This window comes from Rhinopithecus roxellana, chromosome 4, assembly GCF_007565055.1.
Source record: "Rhinopithecus roxellana isolate Shanxi Qingling chromosome 4, ASM756505v1, whole genome shotgun sequence".
In the NCBI taxonomy this organism is placed as follows: domain Eukaryota; kingdom Metazoa; phylum Chordata; class Mammalia; order Primates; family Cercopithecidae; genus Rhinopithecus; species Rhinopithecus roxellana.
This window is the reverse complement of record NC_044552.1, coordinates 111,959,058-111,979,387: the sequence shown is the minus strand read 5'-3', so window position 1 is coordinate 111,979,387 and position 20,330 is coordinate 111,959,058. Positions and strand designations below refer to the sequence as shown.

The 20,330-nt window shown below is 34.0% G+C and overlaps 1 protein-coding gene across 5 annotated transcripts in view; it reads left to right on the top strand.

Moving 5' to 3' along the window:
• Positions 1–20,330, top strand: part of GRIK2 (glutamate ionotropic receptor kainate type subunit 2) — a 744,221-nt gene that overhangs the window by 161,198 nt on the left and 562,693 nt on the right. The window lies entirely within an intron of this gene.

The following is a 20,330-nucleotide window of genomic DNA, read 5'->3' as shown; positions in this document are numbered from 1 at the left end:
ATTCAAATCCCTTCTCCTAATTACCCTCTGCCTTTATATCTACTCCTGGATAGGTTAGGTGATATTTGGATTTTACTGCTTCTGTTGTGGTAACCCCTTTTACTTTTATGCTAGTGCCTCAAAACAAAAGCCCTGTTGGTCTTCAGAGTAAATGAGCTTTTCACACAGTAACTGAACTGTGCAGAGGTGTGCTGTGCCAGGAAGTATAGCTCGTGCCCAGCCACTTCTCTGTTGTAACTACCGGGTTGTTGGGAAGGTTAGTGGAGCTCATCCCCTTATAGCAAGCAGCACACAAGTGAAGCCTCTCTTGATTTTCAGAAAACATCTGGCTCAGTAGTTCTTGGCTCTTCCTTTCAATGTCAAGTTTGACATATTTGCATATGAAACATGTAGATATTTCAGACTAACTCTTGTATCCAGAGGAATAGGGACTTCAATGATACTCAGGAAAAAGGCACATATAGAATTTTAAAATTTCATCTAAAATTTTATGTAATAGTCTTTCTATTGGGTACATTCTTTCCCTCTACAAAGAGAATTTATAAAGCATATGTATTTAATCCAGAAGTATAATATTTGTAGAACCTTTAAATGTAATTGTTTCATTAAATGTTACTTTTTCAATTAGATTTTCATGAGTCAATAATCCCTAAGTGGAAAAAAAATTATTTATACATTTGATCTTTTTGATCGCATTACTCAATTTTTTATCTGTTTCTGTTGAGGTAAATGCAAAAAAAACAAAGGTTACAAATGGATAATTTTGACAAAAATGTCTTATGATGAGGTAATAAATTCCTAATGAACCATTAGGACACTGTGGATTAATATGAGAAAGAAAACCAAAATAAATTCCTTAGTAATGAAGGAGAAAGAGGACAATAACAATGTTATGAATGGAACTTTAGACACTGAAGTTTTCAGTAATTTATTACAATCTTTAACGTTAGCATTTTCTCAGTAGGCTCTCTTGAGTTGGTACATTTTTATTTTTAGTGCTATATATATTACAGATGTGTCTCTAGATTGCAAATATCTTTATATCTCCATAAATGCTCATAAAGACATGACATTTTAAAAATTAATCAAAGGTTTTTTTCTATAAAATGTTTTAATAAACATGTAATCTTATTCAGTTTTCCTAGTGTTATTAGCAGATTTCACTAATATTATAAATATTTTTTAAGTTGATTTGTCAAGAAATACAACAAGTGCACTATGTAATATATTGGTAATATTTTAAAAAATTGTTTCACACAATGAACAGCTGTTCCTTCGTTTGTATTTTGTTTTTTAAAATGTTCAATTATAGAAGAAACATGTCAAAGGAAAATTATTGAACTGTAAGAAGTTATTATTGGTAATAATAGCTGCCATTTATTGAGAGCTTACCCTATGCCACATTTCTTGTTAATACTTTACATACAGCAGATTGTTGTATCCTCATAACAAACCTGTGAGATTGCTGCTATTATTCCTATTGCACAAAAGAGGTAACAGGTGTGGGATACTGTAAGCATCTGGCCAAGATCACTTAGCTTATAAATAGTGAACTGAGTATTCAAACACGTCGATTTAATGCCAAACCTCAGGCTTTTAACCATTCTAAAGTATTTTAGAAACTTCTTAATGGTGATATTTTTAAAAAGATTAATGATTTGGTGAATTCGTGGTACTTTACAATGGATTAGAGTAGGTAAAAATCTTTATGTCATTAAAGTTTGAATAAATATTTCTACAATACCTAAATTATTTTTACTTCACATCAGGACTGTCTTATAAATTGTTTAAAAAAAAAAACTCTCAGATGTTTCATTATATATTTAACCCACGTTTTTCTACAGAAGGTGGTTTTAAATGCTTAGAAATTTGGCTTTGGAATGAATATAGTCTAATATTTTAAAATAATAAAAACTGATTATAATAAACATGTTCATAACATGTACTGTTAATTATTCTTTCCAGATTTCTACTGACTTTAAATTTTTTGGCTTGTATTGTTAGACCGTTCAAATACCACGGAAATTAAAGGTGATAATTCTGACTCTCAATCAGTGTAAGATCCTGAAGTTTTGTTTATTGCAAAGATAAAGTGAAGATTTATGTGGTTTTGTTGTTAAGGGCAATTTTTAAAAAAATACATCTCTGGGATAGTTATTAAACTATTTCATGGTTTATACAGCTCTCTATTAACTGAGATGTTTTGTTAAGTAAACACCTATTAAGTACAAAAGAGATGTAAGGCTTATTGTTTTGCTACTTAGCCACAGAACTTTCAAACATGTGTGTTTTAGTTTAATAATGTGGGTTTTTATTTCATTTCTAGGTAATACAATCACATAGCCTTCTTTTCTGATCCATTCCATTTTTAAATATTTGCTTTTCTAACTCCTACCCTCACATTCAGCAGCATACACAACCTTTATTCACAGAAGACGCTCTGTAAGAATAGAAGTCTCTTAATTTTTCCCATCTATGTCAGAAAATTTCTATGGAGACACTTCCTTTCCTTTTACTAACTTCTCATCTGAGAAGGAATTGTTCCTGTTTTCCTTCAGCTACCTGTTCATTTAGCACCAATGCCTTCTTTATCTCTCCCTAACATTACATAATCATGCCTATTATTTCACTTCTTATGTATATTCTCTCAGCTTATACATTTGCTCAAGATCTCGCTGTTTTTAAATTCCTTCCCTTATGCCTTGGCTGAACCGAAGGAAACTTTTGGTTTTCTTAAAGTTATTCCATCATACCTCAACTGCCCTTCAGTAGCAAATTGTAGACACAGTGGTCTTCAGTTTTTCTTCTCAAATTACCACCCACTTCTTCCTTAGTCCTTTATTATCTGGCTTCTTCCCACCGCACTAAAGTGCAATCGTTTTTCTAAAGGTCATTGCTTCCCTCTAACTAGCCAGATCTAGCTTCTTAATCTCTGCTCTCATTCTACTTAACCACGCAGAAGCCTATATCATTACTGTCCATCTGAGCCTTCCACATTCAATAAGCATTCTTTAGATGTTCATTAGGTGATAGGCCTTCGGGTTTAGAAGATGGCTAAGGCCTGCATATGCCAACCTGGAGTTTCCATTTAAATGGAGGAGACAGACACAAAACCAATTACCATACAGAGAACTGAGTGCTCTAACACAACTGTGTGCCAAGTAAGACATTGTGGGGCAAAGAGTGGAGAAAATTTCACAGAGGAAGTGGTATTTGAAAGAATTAGTGGAGAGTGGTGAGAACTCCAGGCATATTAAGTTCCCTTGTATAAGTTCCCTTGTATTACACAAGGGAACATAGAATTGGTAACAAGTACAGCATGTTTTGGAAATAGTGTGGTTATAACATCTGGGGATGCGGTAGGGTTGGGTGTATGGTAGGAATCTGGAAATAGTTTAGGGTTGAATTGTCCAGATTTAAAACTTCTTTCCATTGGTTTTGTTCCTCCCCTTTGCTTCTTTTTTCTATGTTGACTCCTAATTTTCAGACAATTTTCTTCAAATATATTTCTTCTGTCATGTGAAGTCATTCTATGCTCTGTCCCAAGTATTTTGTGTCTTCGACCATTATATTTTGCACATAGCAGTTTTCTAAAATCTTCCTGTCCCTGATGACCTCTCTTCTGAGTACCAAATGTGATTTTTTTTTCTTTTTCTGTGTGTCAATTCACCTTAAACCAGATATAGTAAAAATAAAACAGATCACTGTCTATTTATGACTCTTTACTATTTCTGTATTCTTTATCTCATTCCATGATCTCCACCTTCCTTTTGGTTACCAAGAGGAGGTATTATATTAATTTTTACTTCCTCTGTCTGTATGACCCCTAATATCCAATCAGTCAGTCTCTTAAAATACTCAGTGTCTTCTGATCCCTATTTTCATACTCATTTAGTTTATGCCATCACATTTTTGTCAGAACTAGTATTTAAGTATTTTAATGAATATTTCATTACCTGCAGCCTCTTCTCCAGTTTGTTTTTTATATCAGAGTTAAAATATAGTTTAAGTAAATATAGCTAAGTGTATTTAATAAGTTATAGTCTAAGTTATTTTTTCCAAATCTTCAATATTTTTCAGTTGTCTACAGAATAAAATTCAACTTTGACATGGTCCAGGACTGAAGTTCTTTATAATCTTGTAAAAACCTATCTTTCCAGTCCTAAAATTCCCCACATAAGTGCACCTACTCTATATGCCTTCAATTCATTGAATGATTAAATGCAACCTCTCATTTAAATTTTAATACTCCTTAAGTTGACCATAGGTATTTAAGTTATTCGGCGATTACAATTATATGTGACATATTTATTTAACTCTAAGTATCTACAATACAGGGACTTAACTATATTTACAATCAGCTACTCCCAAGAAGGTTAAGAACATAATACTGTTCAAATATTTATTATTTAATACCGCTATCCTTAACTGCCTTATAATTTTAATAGCAATGAAAGAGAAATGCCTTCTTTGTAAATCATGCATATTTATGGTTTCCTTGAGTCTCCTTCCCTTTTCCTTTTTCCACCAAATAATCAATCGGATTTAGCTGTCACACACACCCCCACACACCCATATGCTTTGAATACAACTGCTGGTTTTACTTAATTCACAGTTCAGTGTGAAAGGCTCTGCAGTAGATAGATAAATACAAATACAAATTGTGGGATGATGTGATGATAGAAGAAAGTCCGCAGTTTTTGAGATCCTATAGCAGAGTCAGCTAAATCAGATTGATAATTTGGTAACGGGCAAAGCAGCTATGGACAAAACACAAATTCTAGAAGGTTTCTCCAACTTGATGAAGCTTCATAGGAGAGGAACAGGTCACATGATTTGATGTGATATTAGAAAAAATGGTTAGGAGTTAGTCTTTAGAGTAGAACTGTAGTCCTTAGAACCCAATACCCGTCTCCAATATTGCCAACAATAAGCAATTTGTGGAATAGCATCATTCACCTCCATCAGATGAGTTCAAGAGACGGTGGTATATTGTTCTAATATTCTAAGTTTATTTTACTTTATTAGTCTGCAGTGGATTTTATCTTGAAAATATTTTTTATAATTTTATAATATATGATAATAATTGGATTTTATAAATTAACCTATTAATGGGTAGTTTTATAGTTACTTTTATTTGTAGTAAAAATATGTTTTAGGTTTTTAGGGTTAGTCATCTGAGAGTGGCTATTAAGTATTTTCAGTCTTAAAAAGTTAAAGATCGTGTATTATTGTTTCCAATGCCAATATAGCATTTTCACCATCTTGACAATATTTATTCCATTCTTGCCATCTTATAACTTGGTTTTGTTATCATTTGGAAGCACATTGCAGATAATTAGAAACTGGACATTTAAAAAAATGATAGTTAAACAACCATATATACTATTAAAACTGAACACTGATTATTGGCAAATATTTCAGAAGACATAATTTAAAAGACATATCTTTAAGAAAACTTGATGCCCTTTATATCAGTAAAATATTTTTTTCCTTTCAAAGCAAAGAAAAAAACAGAGCATCATAAATGGAAAAAAAAAAAAAACTCATGAAATCTCACTATTTGTAAACTTCTTTTTAAATCACATTATTACGAACAGTTCCAAACTTGCCATTTCTATTCATTTCTAATCATCACTGTGCTAGCAATTTAAAGATAGGATTTCTGTGATAAGAAAAACAGAACAAATTACTGTTTGGATATTGCTTAGCAATACTTCTTCCTTTTTTTTTTTTTTTGTTATACTTTAAGTTCTAGGGTACATGTGCACAATATGCAGGTTTGTTACATATGTATACGTGTGCCATGTTGGTGTGCTGCACCCATTAACTCGTCATTTACTTTAGGTATATCTCCTAATGCTATCCTTCCTCCCACCCCCGCCCCACAATAGGACCCAGTGTGTGATGCTCCCCTTCCTGTGTCCAAGTGATCTCATTGTTCAATTCCCACCAATGAGTGAGAACATGCGGTATTTGGTTTTCTGTTCTTGCGAGAGTTTGCTGAGAATGATGGTTTCCAGCTGCATCCATGTCCCTACAAAGGACAGGAACTCATCCTTTTTTATGGCTGCATAGTATTCCATGGTGTATATGTGCCACATTTTCTTAATCCAGTCTGTCACTGATGGACATTTGGGTTGATTCCAAGTCTTTGCTATTGTGAATAGCGCCACAATAAACATATGTGTGCTTGTGTCTTTATGGCAGCATGACTTATAATCCTTTGGGTGTATCCCCAGTAACGGGATGGCTGGGTCAAATGGTATTTCTAGTTCTAGATCCTTGAGGAATGGCCACACTGTTTTTCACAATGGTTGAATTAGTTTACAGTCCCACCAACAGTGTACAAGTGTTCCTATTTCTCCACATCCTCTCCAGCTCCTGTTGTTTCCTGATTTTTTAGTGATTGCCATTCTAACTGATGTGAGATGCTATCTCATTGTGGTTTTGATTTGCATTTCTCTGATGGCGAGTGATGATGAGCATTTTTTTCATGTGTCTGTAGGCTGTATGAATGTCTTCTTTTGAGAAATGTCTGTTCATATCCTTTACCCACTTTTTGATGGGGTTGTTTGTTTTTTTCTTGTAAATTTGATTGAGTTCTTTATAGGTTCATTAGCCCTTTGTCAGATGAGTAGATTGCAAAAATTTTCTCCCATTCTGTAGGTTGCCTGTTCACTCTGATGGTAGTTTCTTTTGCTGTGCAGAAGCTCTTTAGTTTAATTAGATCCTATTTGTCAATTTTGGCTTTTGTTGCTTTTGGTGTTTCAGACATGAAGTTCTTGCCCATGCCTATGTCCTGAATGGTATTACCTAGGTTTTCTTTTAGGGTTCTTATGGTTTTAGGTCCAACATTTAAGTCTCTAATCCATCTTGAATTAATTTTCGTATAAGGAGTAAGGAAAGAATCCAGTTTCAGCTTTCTACTTATGGCTAGCCAATTTTCCCAGCATCATTTATTAAATAGGGAATCCTTTCCCCATTTCTTGTTTTTCTCAGGTTTGTCAAAGAACGGATGGCTGTAGATGTGTGGTATTATTTCTGAAGGCTCCGTTGTGTTCCATTGGTCTATATCTCTGTTTTAGTACCAGTACCATGCTGTTTTGGTTACTGTAGCCTTGTAGTATAGTTTGAAGTCAGGTAGCTTGGTGCCTCCAGCTTTGTTCTTTTGACTTAGGATTGTCTTGGCAATGCAGGCTCTTTTTTGGTTCCGTATGAACTTTAAAGCAATTTTTTCCAATTCTGTGAAGAAAGTCATTGGTAGCTTAATGGGGATGGCATTGAATCTATAAATTACCTTGGGCAGTATGGCCATTTTCACAATATTGATTCTTCCTACATTTGCTTGTGTCCTCTCTTATTTCACTGAGCAGTGGTTTGTAGTTCTCCTTGAAGAGGTCCTTTACATCCCTTGTAAGTTGGATTCCTAGGTATTTTATTCTCTTTGAAGCTATTGTGAATGGGAGTTCATTCATGATTTGGCTCTCTGCTTGTCTGTTACTGGTGTATAAGAATGCTTGTGATTTTTGCACATTGATTTTGTATGCTGAGACTTTGCTGAAGTTGCTTATCAGCTTAAGGAGATTTTGGGCTGAGACAATAGGATTTTCTAAATATACAATCATGTCATCTGGAAACAGGGACAATTTGACTTCCTCTTTTCCTAACTGAACACCCTTTATTTCTTTCTCTTGCCTGATTGTCCTAGCCAGAACTTCCAACGCTATGTTGAGTAGGAGTGGTGAGAGAGGGCATCCCCATCTTGTGCCAGTTTTCAGTGAGAATGCTTCCAGTTTTTACCCATTCAGTATGATATTGGCTGTGAGTTTGTCATAAATAGCTCTTATTATTTTGAGATACGTTCCATCAATACTGAATTTATTGAGAGTTTTTAAGCATGAAGGGCTGTCAAAGGTCTTTTCTGCATCTATTGAGATAATCATGTGGTTTTTGTCTTTGGTTCTGTTTATATGCTGGATTACGTTTATTGATTTGCATATGTTGAACCAGCCTTGCATCCCAGGGATGAAGCCCACTTGATCATGGTGTATAAGCTTTTTGATGTGCTGCTGGATTTGGTTTGCCAGTATTTTATTGAGGATTATTGCATCGATGTTCATCAGGGATATTGGTCAAAAATTGTCTTTTTTTGTTGCGTCTCTGCCAGGCTTTGGTATCAGGATGATGTTGGCCTCATAAAATGAGTTAGGGAGGATTCCCTCTTTTTCTATTGATTGGAATAGTTTCAGAAGGAATGGTACCAGCTCCTGCTTGTACCTCTGGTAGAATTCGACTGTGAATCCATCTGGTCCTGGACTTTTTTTGGTTGGTAGGCAATTAATTATTGCCTCAATTTCAGAGCCTGCTATTGGTCTATTCAGGGATTCAACCTCTTCCTTGTTTAGTCTTGGGAGAGTGTAAGTGTCCAGGAAATTATCCATTTCTTCTAGATTTTCTAGTTGATTTGCGTAGAGGTGTTTGTAGTATTCTCTGAGGGTAGTTTGTATTTCTGTGGGGTCGGTGGTGATATCCCCTTTATCATTTTTTATTGCGTCTATTTGATTCTTCTCTCTTTTCTTCCTTATTAGTCTTGCTAGTGGTCTGTCAATTTTGTTGATCTTTCAAAAAACCAGCTCCTGGATTCATTGATTTTTTGGAGGGTTTTTTGTGTCTCTATCTCCTTCAGTTCTGCTCTGATCTTAGTTATTTCTTGCCTTCTGCTAGCTTTTGAATGTGTTTGCTCTTGCTTCTCTAGTTCTTTTAATTGTGATGTTAGGGTGTCCATTTTAGATCCTTCCTGCTTTCTCTTGTGGGCATTTAGTGCTATAAATTTCCCTCTACACACTGTTTTAAATGTGTCCCAGAGATTCTGATATGTTGTATCTTTGTTCTCATTGGTTTCAAAGAACATCTTTATTTCTGCCTTCATTTTGTTATGTACCCAGTAGTAGTTCAGGAGCAGGTTGTTCAGTTTCCATGTAGTTGAGCGGTTTTGATTGAGTTTCTTAGTCCTGAGTTCTAGTTTGATTGTACTGTGGTCTGAGAGACAGTTTGTTATAATTTCTGTTCTTTTACATTTGCTGAGGAGTGCTTTACTTCCAATTACATGGTCAATTTTGAAATAAGTGCGATGTAGTTCTGGGAAGAATGTATATTCTGTTGCTTTGTGGTGGAGAGTTCTGTAGATGTCTATTAGGTTCGCTTGGTGCACAGTTGAGTTCAAGTCCTGGATATCCTTGTTAACTTTCTGTCTCGTTGATCTGTCTAGTGTTGACAGTGGGGTGTTAAAGTCTCCCATTATTATTGTATGGGAGTCTAAGTCTCTTTGTAAGTCTCTAAGGACTTGCTTTATGAATCTGAGTACTCCTGTACTGGGTGCATATATATTTAGGATAGTTAGCTCTTCCTGATGAATTGATCTCTTTACCATTATGTAATGGCCTTCTTTGTCTCTTTTGATCTTTGATGGTTTAAAGTGTGTTTTATCAGAGACTAGGATTGCAACCCCTGCTTTTTTTTTGTTTCCCATTTGCTTGGTAGATCTTCCTCCATCCCTTTATTTTGAGCCTATGTATGTCTCTGCATGTGAGATGGGTCTCCTGAATACAGCAGACTGATGGGTCTTGACTCTTTAACCAATTTGTCAGTCTGTGTCTTTTAATTGGACCATTTAGTCCATTTGCATTTAAGGTTAATATTGTTATGCATGTACTCGATCCTGTCATTATGATATTACCTGGTTATTTTGCTCGCTAGTTGATGCAGTTATGCTATACTGCACTAGAAAGTACTGTCTTAAGGTCTTAAGGATGTATTATTTCATTCTTTTTATAAAAATGGTAGAGATATTGCAAAAATCCTACCACAGTTAGAATATAGACTTAGGAAAATAAATGTAAAAGGCTAATGTCTATGCTAGAGGGAATGAGAGATAAATGTAGGCTTGGTTATACATGCCTTTATTGGTTATTTATTGAGGATCTCAGCTATGGGCCAGGCACTGGCCTAAGTAATGAGAGAAAATATAGCAAACATGGACCCTCGCAACAGATTTTTCATATGAAGTTTCAATTATTTCGTGGATTCTTTTGTTAAAGAGTATGCAAAAAGTTCTTAGGGAGCTGCATGTTAGGTGTTTGAGATAACTTGTCCAAAGATGAAGGTCAAGGAAGTTCATTTAAGAAAGGCCACACCTCCGCTGGTCTTAGAGCATGTTTAGAGTTTGTAATGGGCTTAAAAGGATTCCAGTCCAAGAAAAATCATGAGGAAATTTACAGAATTGGGAGCTAAAAAAGTAGATCTCATGGAGGCAGATAATATAATAGTGGTTAGCAAAGGCTAGGAGAGAAAGAGAGAAGTGGGGATGAAGAGAAGTTGGTTAAGGGATATAAAAATACAATTAGATAGAAGGAATAAGTTCTAGTATCTGATTGTACAGTAGGGAAGTTATAATTAACAATAATTTATTATAGATTTCAAAATAGCTAGAAGAATGATAAAGTGATGGATATCCCAATTACTTTGATATGGTCATTACACATTGTATATGTGTGTCAAAATATTACATGCATTCCTGGAATGTGGGCAACTATTATATATCAATAAAAATATACAAAAAAGAGGATACACTGGAGGAAAAATCTGCTGACCTTGAAGACTATAAGTGAAATCATTAGGCATGTAACAGGGAGTAATTGGACTTGGATGTTTGGAGTTTTGGAGGGGGTTATAGAAATATTTTATAATATAAGGAATTCAAGATAAAAATATTTTGAACAAAGATTAAAGTTCAGTTTTGGGGTCATGTAGTTTCCAGCATGCCTGGGGCACCAAGTGGAGATGTCCAGTGGGCAGGTAGATATTAAAAGTCAGAGAACATTAGATTTATCTGAGTCAGAAAAAATATTTGGGGGTCATCCTTATAAAGGGACAGTCAATCTAATGGTTTTAATTAGTTGTAGTATAAATAGTGGTCAAGAAACATTACCTTGAATTAGTGGTTATTATCCCCACTAACCTGGCAGAACTGCAGGAAACAATGACATAACTTTGTGCCTGTCCTTATTTTAATTTTGGCTCAGTGCATGTCTGTGAAAAGGGGGAAATCTATTGTATTCTCTCATGCCCCTTCTAAGTTAGCTGTCAGAAATAGTCACAACATAAAATAATTTAGATCTGCTATCATTCCCTAAAAAAAAAATTAGGAGAGCTTTTATCCTGATTTTTATTTGACTCATAGTGGCTTATTCTCCAGGATGACAGATGACAGTTCTGTCATAATGGACACGGCATCGTATAGTTTGAGTTTTTCTTTGTTTGTTTTCTGAGATGGAGTCTCACCCTGTTGCTCTAGCTGGAATGCAGTGGCCCAATCTCAACTCACTGCAACCTCTGCCTCCTGAATTCAAGTGATTCTCCTGCCTGAGCCTCCTGAATAGCTGGGATTATAGGCGTGCACCACCAGGCCTGGCTAATTTTTGTAGTTTTTTAGTAGATATGGAATTTCATCATGTTGGCCAGGCTGGTCTTGAATTTCTGACCACAAGTGATCCACCCACCTCGGCCTCCCAAAGTGCTGGGATTACAGGCGTGAGCCACCATGCCCGGCCAGTTTGACGTTTTAGCAGCTGTTTGAGTGCAAGTTTCTTCTCTGAGCCCATTTTCTCATCTGTTAGATGGGAATTATATCCTTGAATGTTGTTCTGATGATTAATTGATGTAACACATGTAAAACATCAAGTTGAGTGCCATATACTCAACAATGATATTTCCGATCTCTTTTTCAAGACAACACTTTTAGTAGCACTCTAATAATTTCCTTTGCATGTACTTGAATTCAAATATCTGTCTGTGGTCTCTGTAATTTTTGTTTTGGTTCTCTGTAATGATAATTTTTAAATAAAACTAGTAGATATGAGAAAAGGGGCAGTGAAGCTTTATAAGCTGCTATGCTTGCAATGTGGCTGCAGCTTCTCTCATTAAGAGATCAAATTCACTAAAAAATATATTTGATAGGGCAGCTGCTCCTACCAGGTTTTTGAGAATTCCATCAGTTTTCATATTTGATTATTTTCCCTGCTCCTGATGAAATAATATTCCTTTTTCCATCTGCTTATATGCAACACATGTTTTTAAGAACAATGAACTAGGCAAGTGAAAACTGAGGCATGAAGGATAAGACAGTGAACCATCAGACAGGGCATCTTTCTTTAATTGTGCTTTTTGGTTCTATTAAGTATCATATAATGATAAATTATTGATGAATTGTAAAAGATTAAAGCACATGTTCTGAGAGCAGAAAATATATTTTTTTCACTGAAAACATAGTTTTAATTATAAATGAAAGGAAGCAAATATTTCCAACAAACATCTTAATAATTCGATTTAGATTTGTTGAAACATTGTGTTGTCCTATATTGTAACATGTGGAGCATTCGTTTTAATAATTTAACTTCAGCTGGATGCTTTCCAATGATGTACTTAGGCACTTACATAATTAGAAAAATCAGTGATTTTTGCAAATGCTTTTACCCCTTTATCCCACACAATTTTTCCATTTAAAAATATTTTTAAAGGCTGAATATCTAAAATTTTTGAAGTTAAGAGAGATTTGATAAATCGTAAATGTCACAGGAAAAATATAAGGCGTCATACTATACATATTTGTGTAAAACATTTTAAAATTTGAATTTGGAGTAATAGGACTATCTAATATTTGTATGATGTTTTAAAGTTTAAAGTACCTTTTCATCTACATTATCTAAACACTCTTCTCATAAACCCTATGAGGTTGACTTGGAGAGCCATTATCCTTGTCTTTCTGATTTTAGCACATTTTAGTCTTCCATTATTTTCTTTGATGAGAAAAACAAAAAAAAACAAAAGCTTTAATACTTAAAAAAATGCAACAAACAATACAAACATTTAATAGAAGAGATGTAATATTCAATATTTCTATTTTACCATACTATTTGTGAATATTACAGTAAACTACTTCATTATTTGCTTAATATGTGCATCTTTGATCCACCCACCAAGGCTGAATACAAAATACAACACACCTATTTTTTACATTCAAATTATCATTGGCTAATTGCTAGAAGTCGTGTCTCCTCAAGTCACCTTTAAGCTGGTTTTAAGAGGTTTCTAGTGCTCTGTTTCATGTGTGTTAAAACAAGCATTTACATTTCTTTCTTATTTTGTTACAACAATACCACCTCCACTAACAATGACCCCCAGAAGAACACTCTTCTCTTGTGCACAGCTATGGCATGGGGATGGTATGAGTGAGGCTCTGTCTTTGAACATGTCTCTAAAAACTTGGCGCACTTTCCTACTTCTTCACAGCAAAATCAAGATCAGGTCACAGACTGAAGTGAGACTGTATCAAAGCCTTTTTGAAAAATATAAGAAAGAATAACTGAGTGTAACATCAACTGAAACTGGCAAAGGTTCATCTCAAGAGCCAGATGCCCAACCTGAATTCAAGCTGCTCACTGTGCCTGTATGTCTAGCAAAGACACCAGGTAGGAATTGGCTTTCTCCCTAATGAAGTGTTTCAAATGTCTCTTTGCCTTGGAGAGTTGACCAAACTGTCACCTCATTTTCTACCAGACACTGGGAAGAAGTTAGGGTGCCTCCTTGCCCTATAAAAACCCCACTGCATTTATCCACCAGATTAACTTCTTCATCAGGTTATTCCTTTCAGGGGAATTTCCTACCTCACAGCTCCTTCAGCATATAATCCAGTACCATGGCTCCAATGTGATCCTCTTGGTCCAGATTAACATTTCCCAAACTCTTGATTTGTTCAGATTAAAGTAACATGTGTATGAGATAATAGAACTCTGATGTATGTTACACTCTGCCAATACAACACTGTTAATTCCATTCATTCTGTAGGGTGAGGGAATGGAGTCTCATGATTATACTCTCTCTCCCTCCTGCAATTGTCTCATCTATATTCCCCAAAATGCTACAAAAAAATATGTCTCAGGAATGAGGCTACTTAAATATAGACTTTTAAGATTTAGGAGGAGTATATTTAACATCACATACAGGGGCTGGATGGTCCTGAAAGATGTGCCAATTACATTACCAAACAGAACATATTCCATTTCAGTCTGAAACATCCGCACTTGATTTACCTCATGGTATTCAGACCTTCCCCAAAATAAGTATATACAGAGCTCTAAGAGAAAAATAGGCCCTTCTAGAGTGGTTCCTCGAACAACAAAGGATTAGTTGGTAACCAGTATAATTCTGCCAATCTTTACCCTAGAAGCAGAAAATATTGATGACTCTTAAAACACACTTTTCCCAACCTTTGTAAAGAAAGTGTGTTTGGTTCAGTCTTTACCAATCAGCACAATATATTTATTTTAAACTCTCTAATTTTTCTACTTTGAAGAATTTCTAAGTAAATATAATTCTAAAGATAATATGCATTTTATATGCTCTTTGAATTATTCAGTTCACCTGAGTGTAAAATATGACAATAGTGATGTAAATTTATTCACTTCACTTTTTCAGTGTGCAAATTATTTAATAAAGAAGATTACATTGAAAGTATAAACAGTAAGGAAAGAAACTTCTAAAAGAAATTTCATGTCAATAAATAAATATTTGTTACTTTATTTTAGGGATTCAGTTTAATCAAATTCTATCCATATTCAGTTGACCCTTAAACAGTGCAGGAGATAGAGGTGCAGACCCCCACACAGTTGAAAATTCATGTATAAGTTTTGACTCCTCTAAAACGTAACTACTATTCACCTATTGTTGACCAGAAGACTTAACAATAACATAAACAGTAGATGAACACGTTTTGTATATTATATGTTACCAATATAATTCTGCCAATCTTTATCTTTATATACCTATTATATATATAAAAGCAAACTAGATAAAAGAAAATGTTATTAAAAATTGTAAGAAAGAGAAAATATATTTACTATTCAAGTGGATAGTGGGTCATTGTAAAGGTTCTCATCCTTGTCATCTTCATATTGAGTAAGCTGAAAAGAAGAAGGAAGGGGGGGTTGGTCTTGCTGTCTCAGGGTGACAGAGGTGGAAGAAAGTCTACATGTAAGAGGATCTGTGCAGGTGCAGACCCACGTTGTTCAAGAGCCAACCGTAAAGTGTTCTGTCTTAAATGAAGCCAATTTTGGTAAGTGTGATAATACATATGACAAACATGTAATGTATATTTTGAGATCTTAAGTTTGATCTGTTGGCAGAATGCGACTAGATTAAACTTCAAATATGTTGAAGAAAATACTTACTAAGGGAATACTATGTGGAAAGCTATCACTACAACCGCTTACTTGCGTTCACATAAAAACATCTACCTGTATGTAGATTTTCTCCATTACCAAATTTTCTCCTTTAACAAATTTTTAAATTTCCAAATATTTAAAAAAGAGAGTCTTGCTTTAAAATTTTTAGCATAACAATTTTGAATTTAAAGAAATTAGAATCTGCATTGCTAATGAAAGTCAAACTAAGAAACAAACAACAACTTTACCAATGTATCTTTCCATAGTATATTCATCCAGTCTAAAAATGAAAAAAATTCAAATATCATTAGTATAACCAAAAGGCCGTATGTTACTTTCCTTTATCAGTTATTAGCCATTTCAAAATCAATCAGTGAATAAGTAAAACAAGAAAATATTTTTTATTCTGTATATAAATTTTTATATAATAGATATATGTATGCCTATTACACATGTATACATATATGCCTGTCCACTAAATATTATATACATTTTCTATAATAGCCAAATATAAATGTAATAGACATTTATATATGTATATATGTCTATTATATAAAATATATATCTATTAAATAAAAATTTCCTTGGGAGGTATTTTAAAAATTACAGAGCTGGGAAGCTAGGAAGCTCTGTAATTTTTAGTGTATCATCAATATAAAGGTCAGAAACTGTTTTACTGACAAACATATATTTCATTGTATTTTCTGAGTGTCCTGTCTACTGTAATAGGCACCTTAAATATTTTTCGATGGCAATCATGATGGGATGTGTTATATTTATTTTGCAATTTTCTTATAGTTTGATTCTTATTCATTTACATTCTTTCTATCTTATTTCAAGCTTCCATGATCGCTCTTGTCATATTTAGTAACTTTCTAAATTATTTTCTGTCTCAAAAAGTCTTTTGTTTCCAATGCATCTCACAAGATAAATGCCATATTAACTTCATAAATGCAAATCTATCATGTCACTGATTTCTCTAAAGACTCCAATCTTCATTTTTTTTCTATTTACATCGAATCTCAAAACTGGTATTATCTTTTATTGCTTAGTTATTACCTGTTTTTCCCCTATAGCACATATTTTCTTTATCAACCTCACATCCTGGGCAAATGGAATAACACCCTGTTTCACAAACTTACTCTCAAGAATCATTCTAAGTCCAGCTATAATGCCGCCATCTTCAAAAATTCTTTAGAAACACAGTTGGTGTTTGAGTTGGCTACCTGTTTGGAATCTAAACCTTAATCAATAAAGTTACACTTCTATTTCTTAGACAGGTAACCAGGGATATTTTGTGGAAGAGCATGGTAGGTTCGTCCCATATGTCAACTTATTGAATACCACAGTCCTGAATCCATTATTAACTCATCTTCTGAATTTGCTTATACAATTATCATTTTACTGTTTACTGACTAAAATAATTATTTACCATTATAAGAGAATTTTTATAAAACAAATAGAAAACTAATTTTACCTTTTAAAATAATATGCCACTTATAGATGTAGAATACAAAGGCAAATATTTAGTTGTAAAGTTTAATTTAATATTCTTGTTTCTAACCAGTATGAACTTTATTGATCTTATTAACCTTGAAAAATAATCTTGGGAGAATTTTATAGAATATACATTGTTGATCTTAGTAAATGAAAAAAAGTACTTTTGTGTTTAAGTAGCTTTTTTGTCAAATTAATAATACTAAACATAAATGTTAATCTTTTTAAAACTATTTCATATCGTTTTTTCATTTGATTTTCTCAACTCTCTGTACTGTACTATAAGGCATGTTTCTGCTCAACATTCTACATTGAGCATAAACAAGGACGAATGCCAAGGTAACCTAAATCCTTTGTGCTTCTTTGGGCACTAGACATGCTCACAACCTTGGGTACCATTTCTATTAAATGCAAGTATCCAGTTGGAAAAGTTGCAAATAATCTGATGAGTGAGAAATGTGGATTCAATCAAGTCTCAGGTTACTACCACTGATTATAATATAAATCCTGGTTTGAGCCTAACCCTTTTACATGACTATCCCTTCTTCTGTTTATCTACTTTACTAAACAGTGTCCTCTAGGACATAGACTATACTTATATCCTTATTATAAAGAAATCTTAGAATTGCACCTGGTTATAAGATGCATAAGAAATGTAATTTTAAGATGTAAATGATGCTAAGGATTTTAAACTCTTGGTAATCTTACTGTGCAATGCAAATGTCAACCATAAAATTTCTTTTTATAGCCTTGTGACCATTTCTGTCTATCTTAAAAGTTATTAAAATTTGCCTTCAACATATTTTTATTTAGGTGATTTTTTCGGTTATTTAAAAATTATTGGCCGGGCGCGGTGGCTCAAGCCTGTAATCCCAGCACTTTGGGAGGCCGAGACGGGCAGATCACGAGGTCAGGAGATCGAGGCCATCCTGGCTAATACGGTGAAACCCTGTCTCTACTTAAAAATACAAAAAACTAGCCGGGCGACGAGGAGGGCGCCTGTAGTCCCAGCTACTCGGGAGGCTGAGGCAGGAGAATGGCGTAAACCCGGGAGGCGGAGCTTGCAGTGAGCTGAGATCCGGCCACTGCACTCCAGCCTGGGTGGCAGAGCAAGACTCCGTCTCAAAAAAAAAAAAAAAAAAAAAAAAAAAAAAAAAAATATATATATATATATATATATATATATATATATATATATATATATATTTTAAAACTTTTTGTTTTTTTAAAAAATTCTGATAACAAATCTATGCAGTCACATATGAAAGTCTACAGAAAATAGTGCAGCATGCAACTACATTATTCTACAGCAACGGAAGCTGTCATATAACTATGTTCCTTCTCACAATGAAAATAAACTTGCCTGGAGTCCTGTGTTTCAACAGACTATTACAGAACTGGAGTAGGAGGCAATTACAAAGACAAGCACCCTCCATGAAAAAGCCTTGCTTTGAGAGCCATAATATTCACATTTGTCCCTAGCTGTGAGTATAAACCAATGGAGGAGAGACTTCTGAAATTTCAAAGAAACATACATCCTGTATAAAATCGTAGCTTTGTTATTTCTGAGTCTTTTGTAACAAATATAGCTTACATGAACTTTAGCCCTCCAGATAATTTTAATTTTAATTCAAAAAACCTACTTTTTGGTATTGAAAAGTATAAATTATAAACCTTTAATCACATAAATTATATAAGGAAAAAATAAAATTAAGCAAAAATGCTAAAAGCCTCAAAAGGTATTTTTAAAATTATTAATGTTATAAATAAAGCTTTTAAAAGTAATTAAGTAGATGTTAAACTTTATGATCCAAACAGGACTACATTCCCAATACAATTTCTTTTATGACTGATACCTTGAAATATACATAGGAAGTAAATAATCTGCTTAGTAAATTCATAAATATAGATAATATAAACCTGAGTGGCTTAACTTTATTGCTGAATTATTCCAAATATATTTAGTGTGTTTGTAAACACATGTATATATAGTGATAAACATGTACAAGGATCTAATTTTTATACATTTTTACTATATCTCATATATGTTACCCAAATAATGTAATAGTCCAGGGAATTCTTTATATTCATGTTTATGTTGATATTTCTGCCCAAAGAATAACCAAATACTAATTTATTTAAACAGAAACACTAATTACTTATGAAAAATAGATATTGATTAGAGTACATCTTTAGCCTTCTAAATCCTTTCAAAAGGAATGATTGTAGAAAGGTGAGTAAATTCCTAGATAACTAAAGGTTAACCCCTCTGCCTGGATATATTTATTTTAAATACTATTGCTGGAAATCTTTTTGAATTTCTTTCTTGCCTCTTAAACAAATAGCACATTGAATTTAGCACAAACATTTCTTATTGAATCAGAGTAATCTTTGAATTTTGTTTATTGTGAAGCACTAAAGCTTCAGCTACTTGTAGTAATATAGATAGAATGGAAAATGGAGTCAAATGGCTATGATGCTTGAAACATGTAAAAACAACTTAAGACTGTCTTCCTCAGTAGTTGATATTAGTGCAGTGGATGAGAGAGCAGATTTTGAAAACATATAGGCTCAAGTTTGAATCTCAGTCCTCCCACTTCCATGATCTCTATAAAGTTTGGGAAAGGTTATTTCACCTCTACAAAATTTACTTTTCTATCTGGTAAACTTGGGGTAATATTAATCTTGTAGGGTAGGTATAAGGAATAAATATGATAATCTATGTAAATCACTTGAGTCTTCTGGCATTTAGTAAATGCTCAATAAATGGTGATGATATTGTACAAGCAGCTGATAGTGAGAGCAACATGAAGACTAGAGAAGGACAAGTCAGGATAAATATAGAGTTTCCTTCCTCCTTTGTCACTCCTCTTATCTTTCTTCCTTTCTTTTCTGCCCAGCCTCCCCCTTCTCACCCTCCCAGCTCCCTCTTTGAAGGAACAATATAGTCTCCAGTGAGGGATGTCCCAAATGCAAGATATACCTTTGAGTACCTTATTGAAAAATTAAATGGCAATTCACTTAAGAAGTTCTTTCATGTGATCTCATTGTTCAGTTCCCACCTATGAGTGAGAACATGCGGTGTTTGGTTTTCTCTTCTTGTGATAGTTTGCTAAGAATGATGGTTTCCAGCTGCATCCATGTCCCATTACTTGGACTCGGGAAGGGGAACATCACACACTGGGGCCTATCATGGGGAGGGGGGAGGGGGGAGGGATTGCATTGGGGAGTTATACATGATATCAATGATGAATTGATGGGTGCTGACGAGTTGATGGGTGCAGCACACCAACATGGCACAAATATACATATGTAACAAACCTGCATGTTATGCACATGTACCCTAGAACTTAAAGTATAATAAAAATAAAAAATAAAAAATAAAGTTAAATTATGTAAATTTATGTAAATGATATAAACTATACAAATCATATAAATAAAATTATGTTAAAAAGAAAAAGAAGTTCTTTCATATACCTAAACTTGGAGGATCATCAATAGAACCACTAATTTGAGTTACTTTTCCTTGCTGACATGATTTGCCCTGACTTG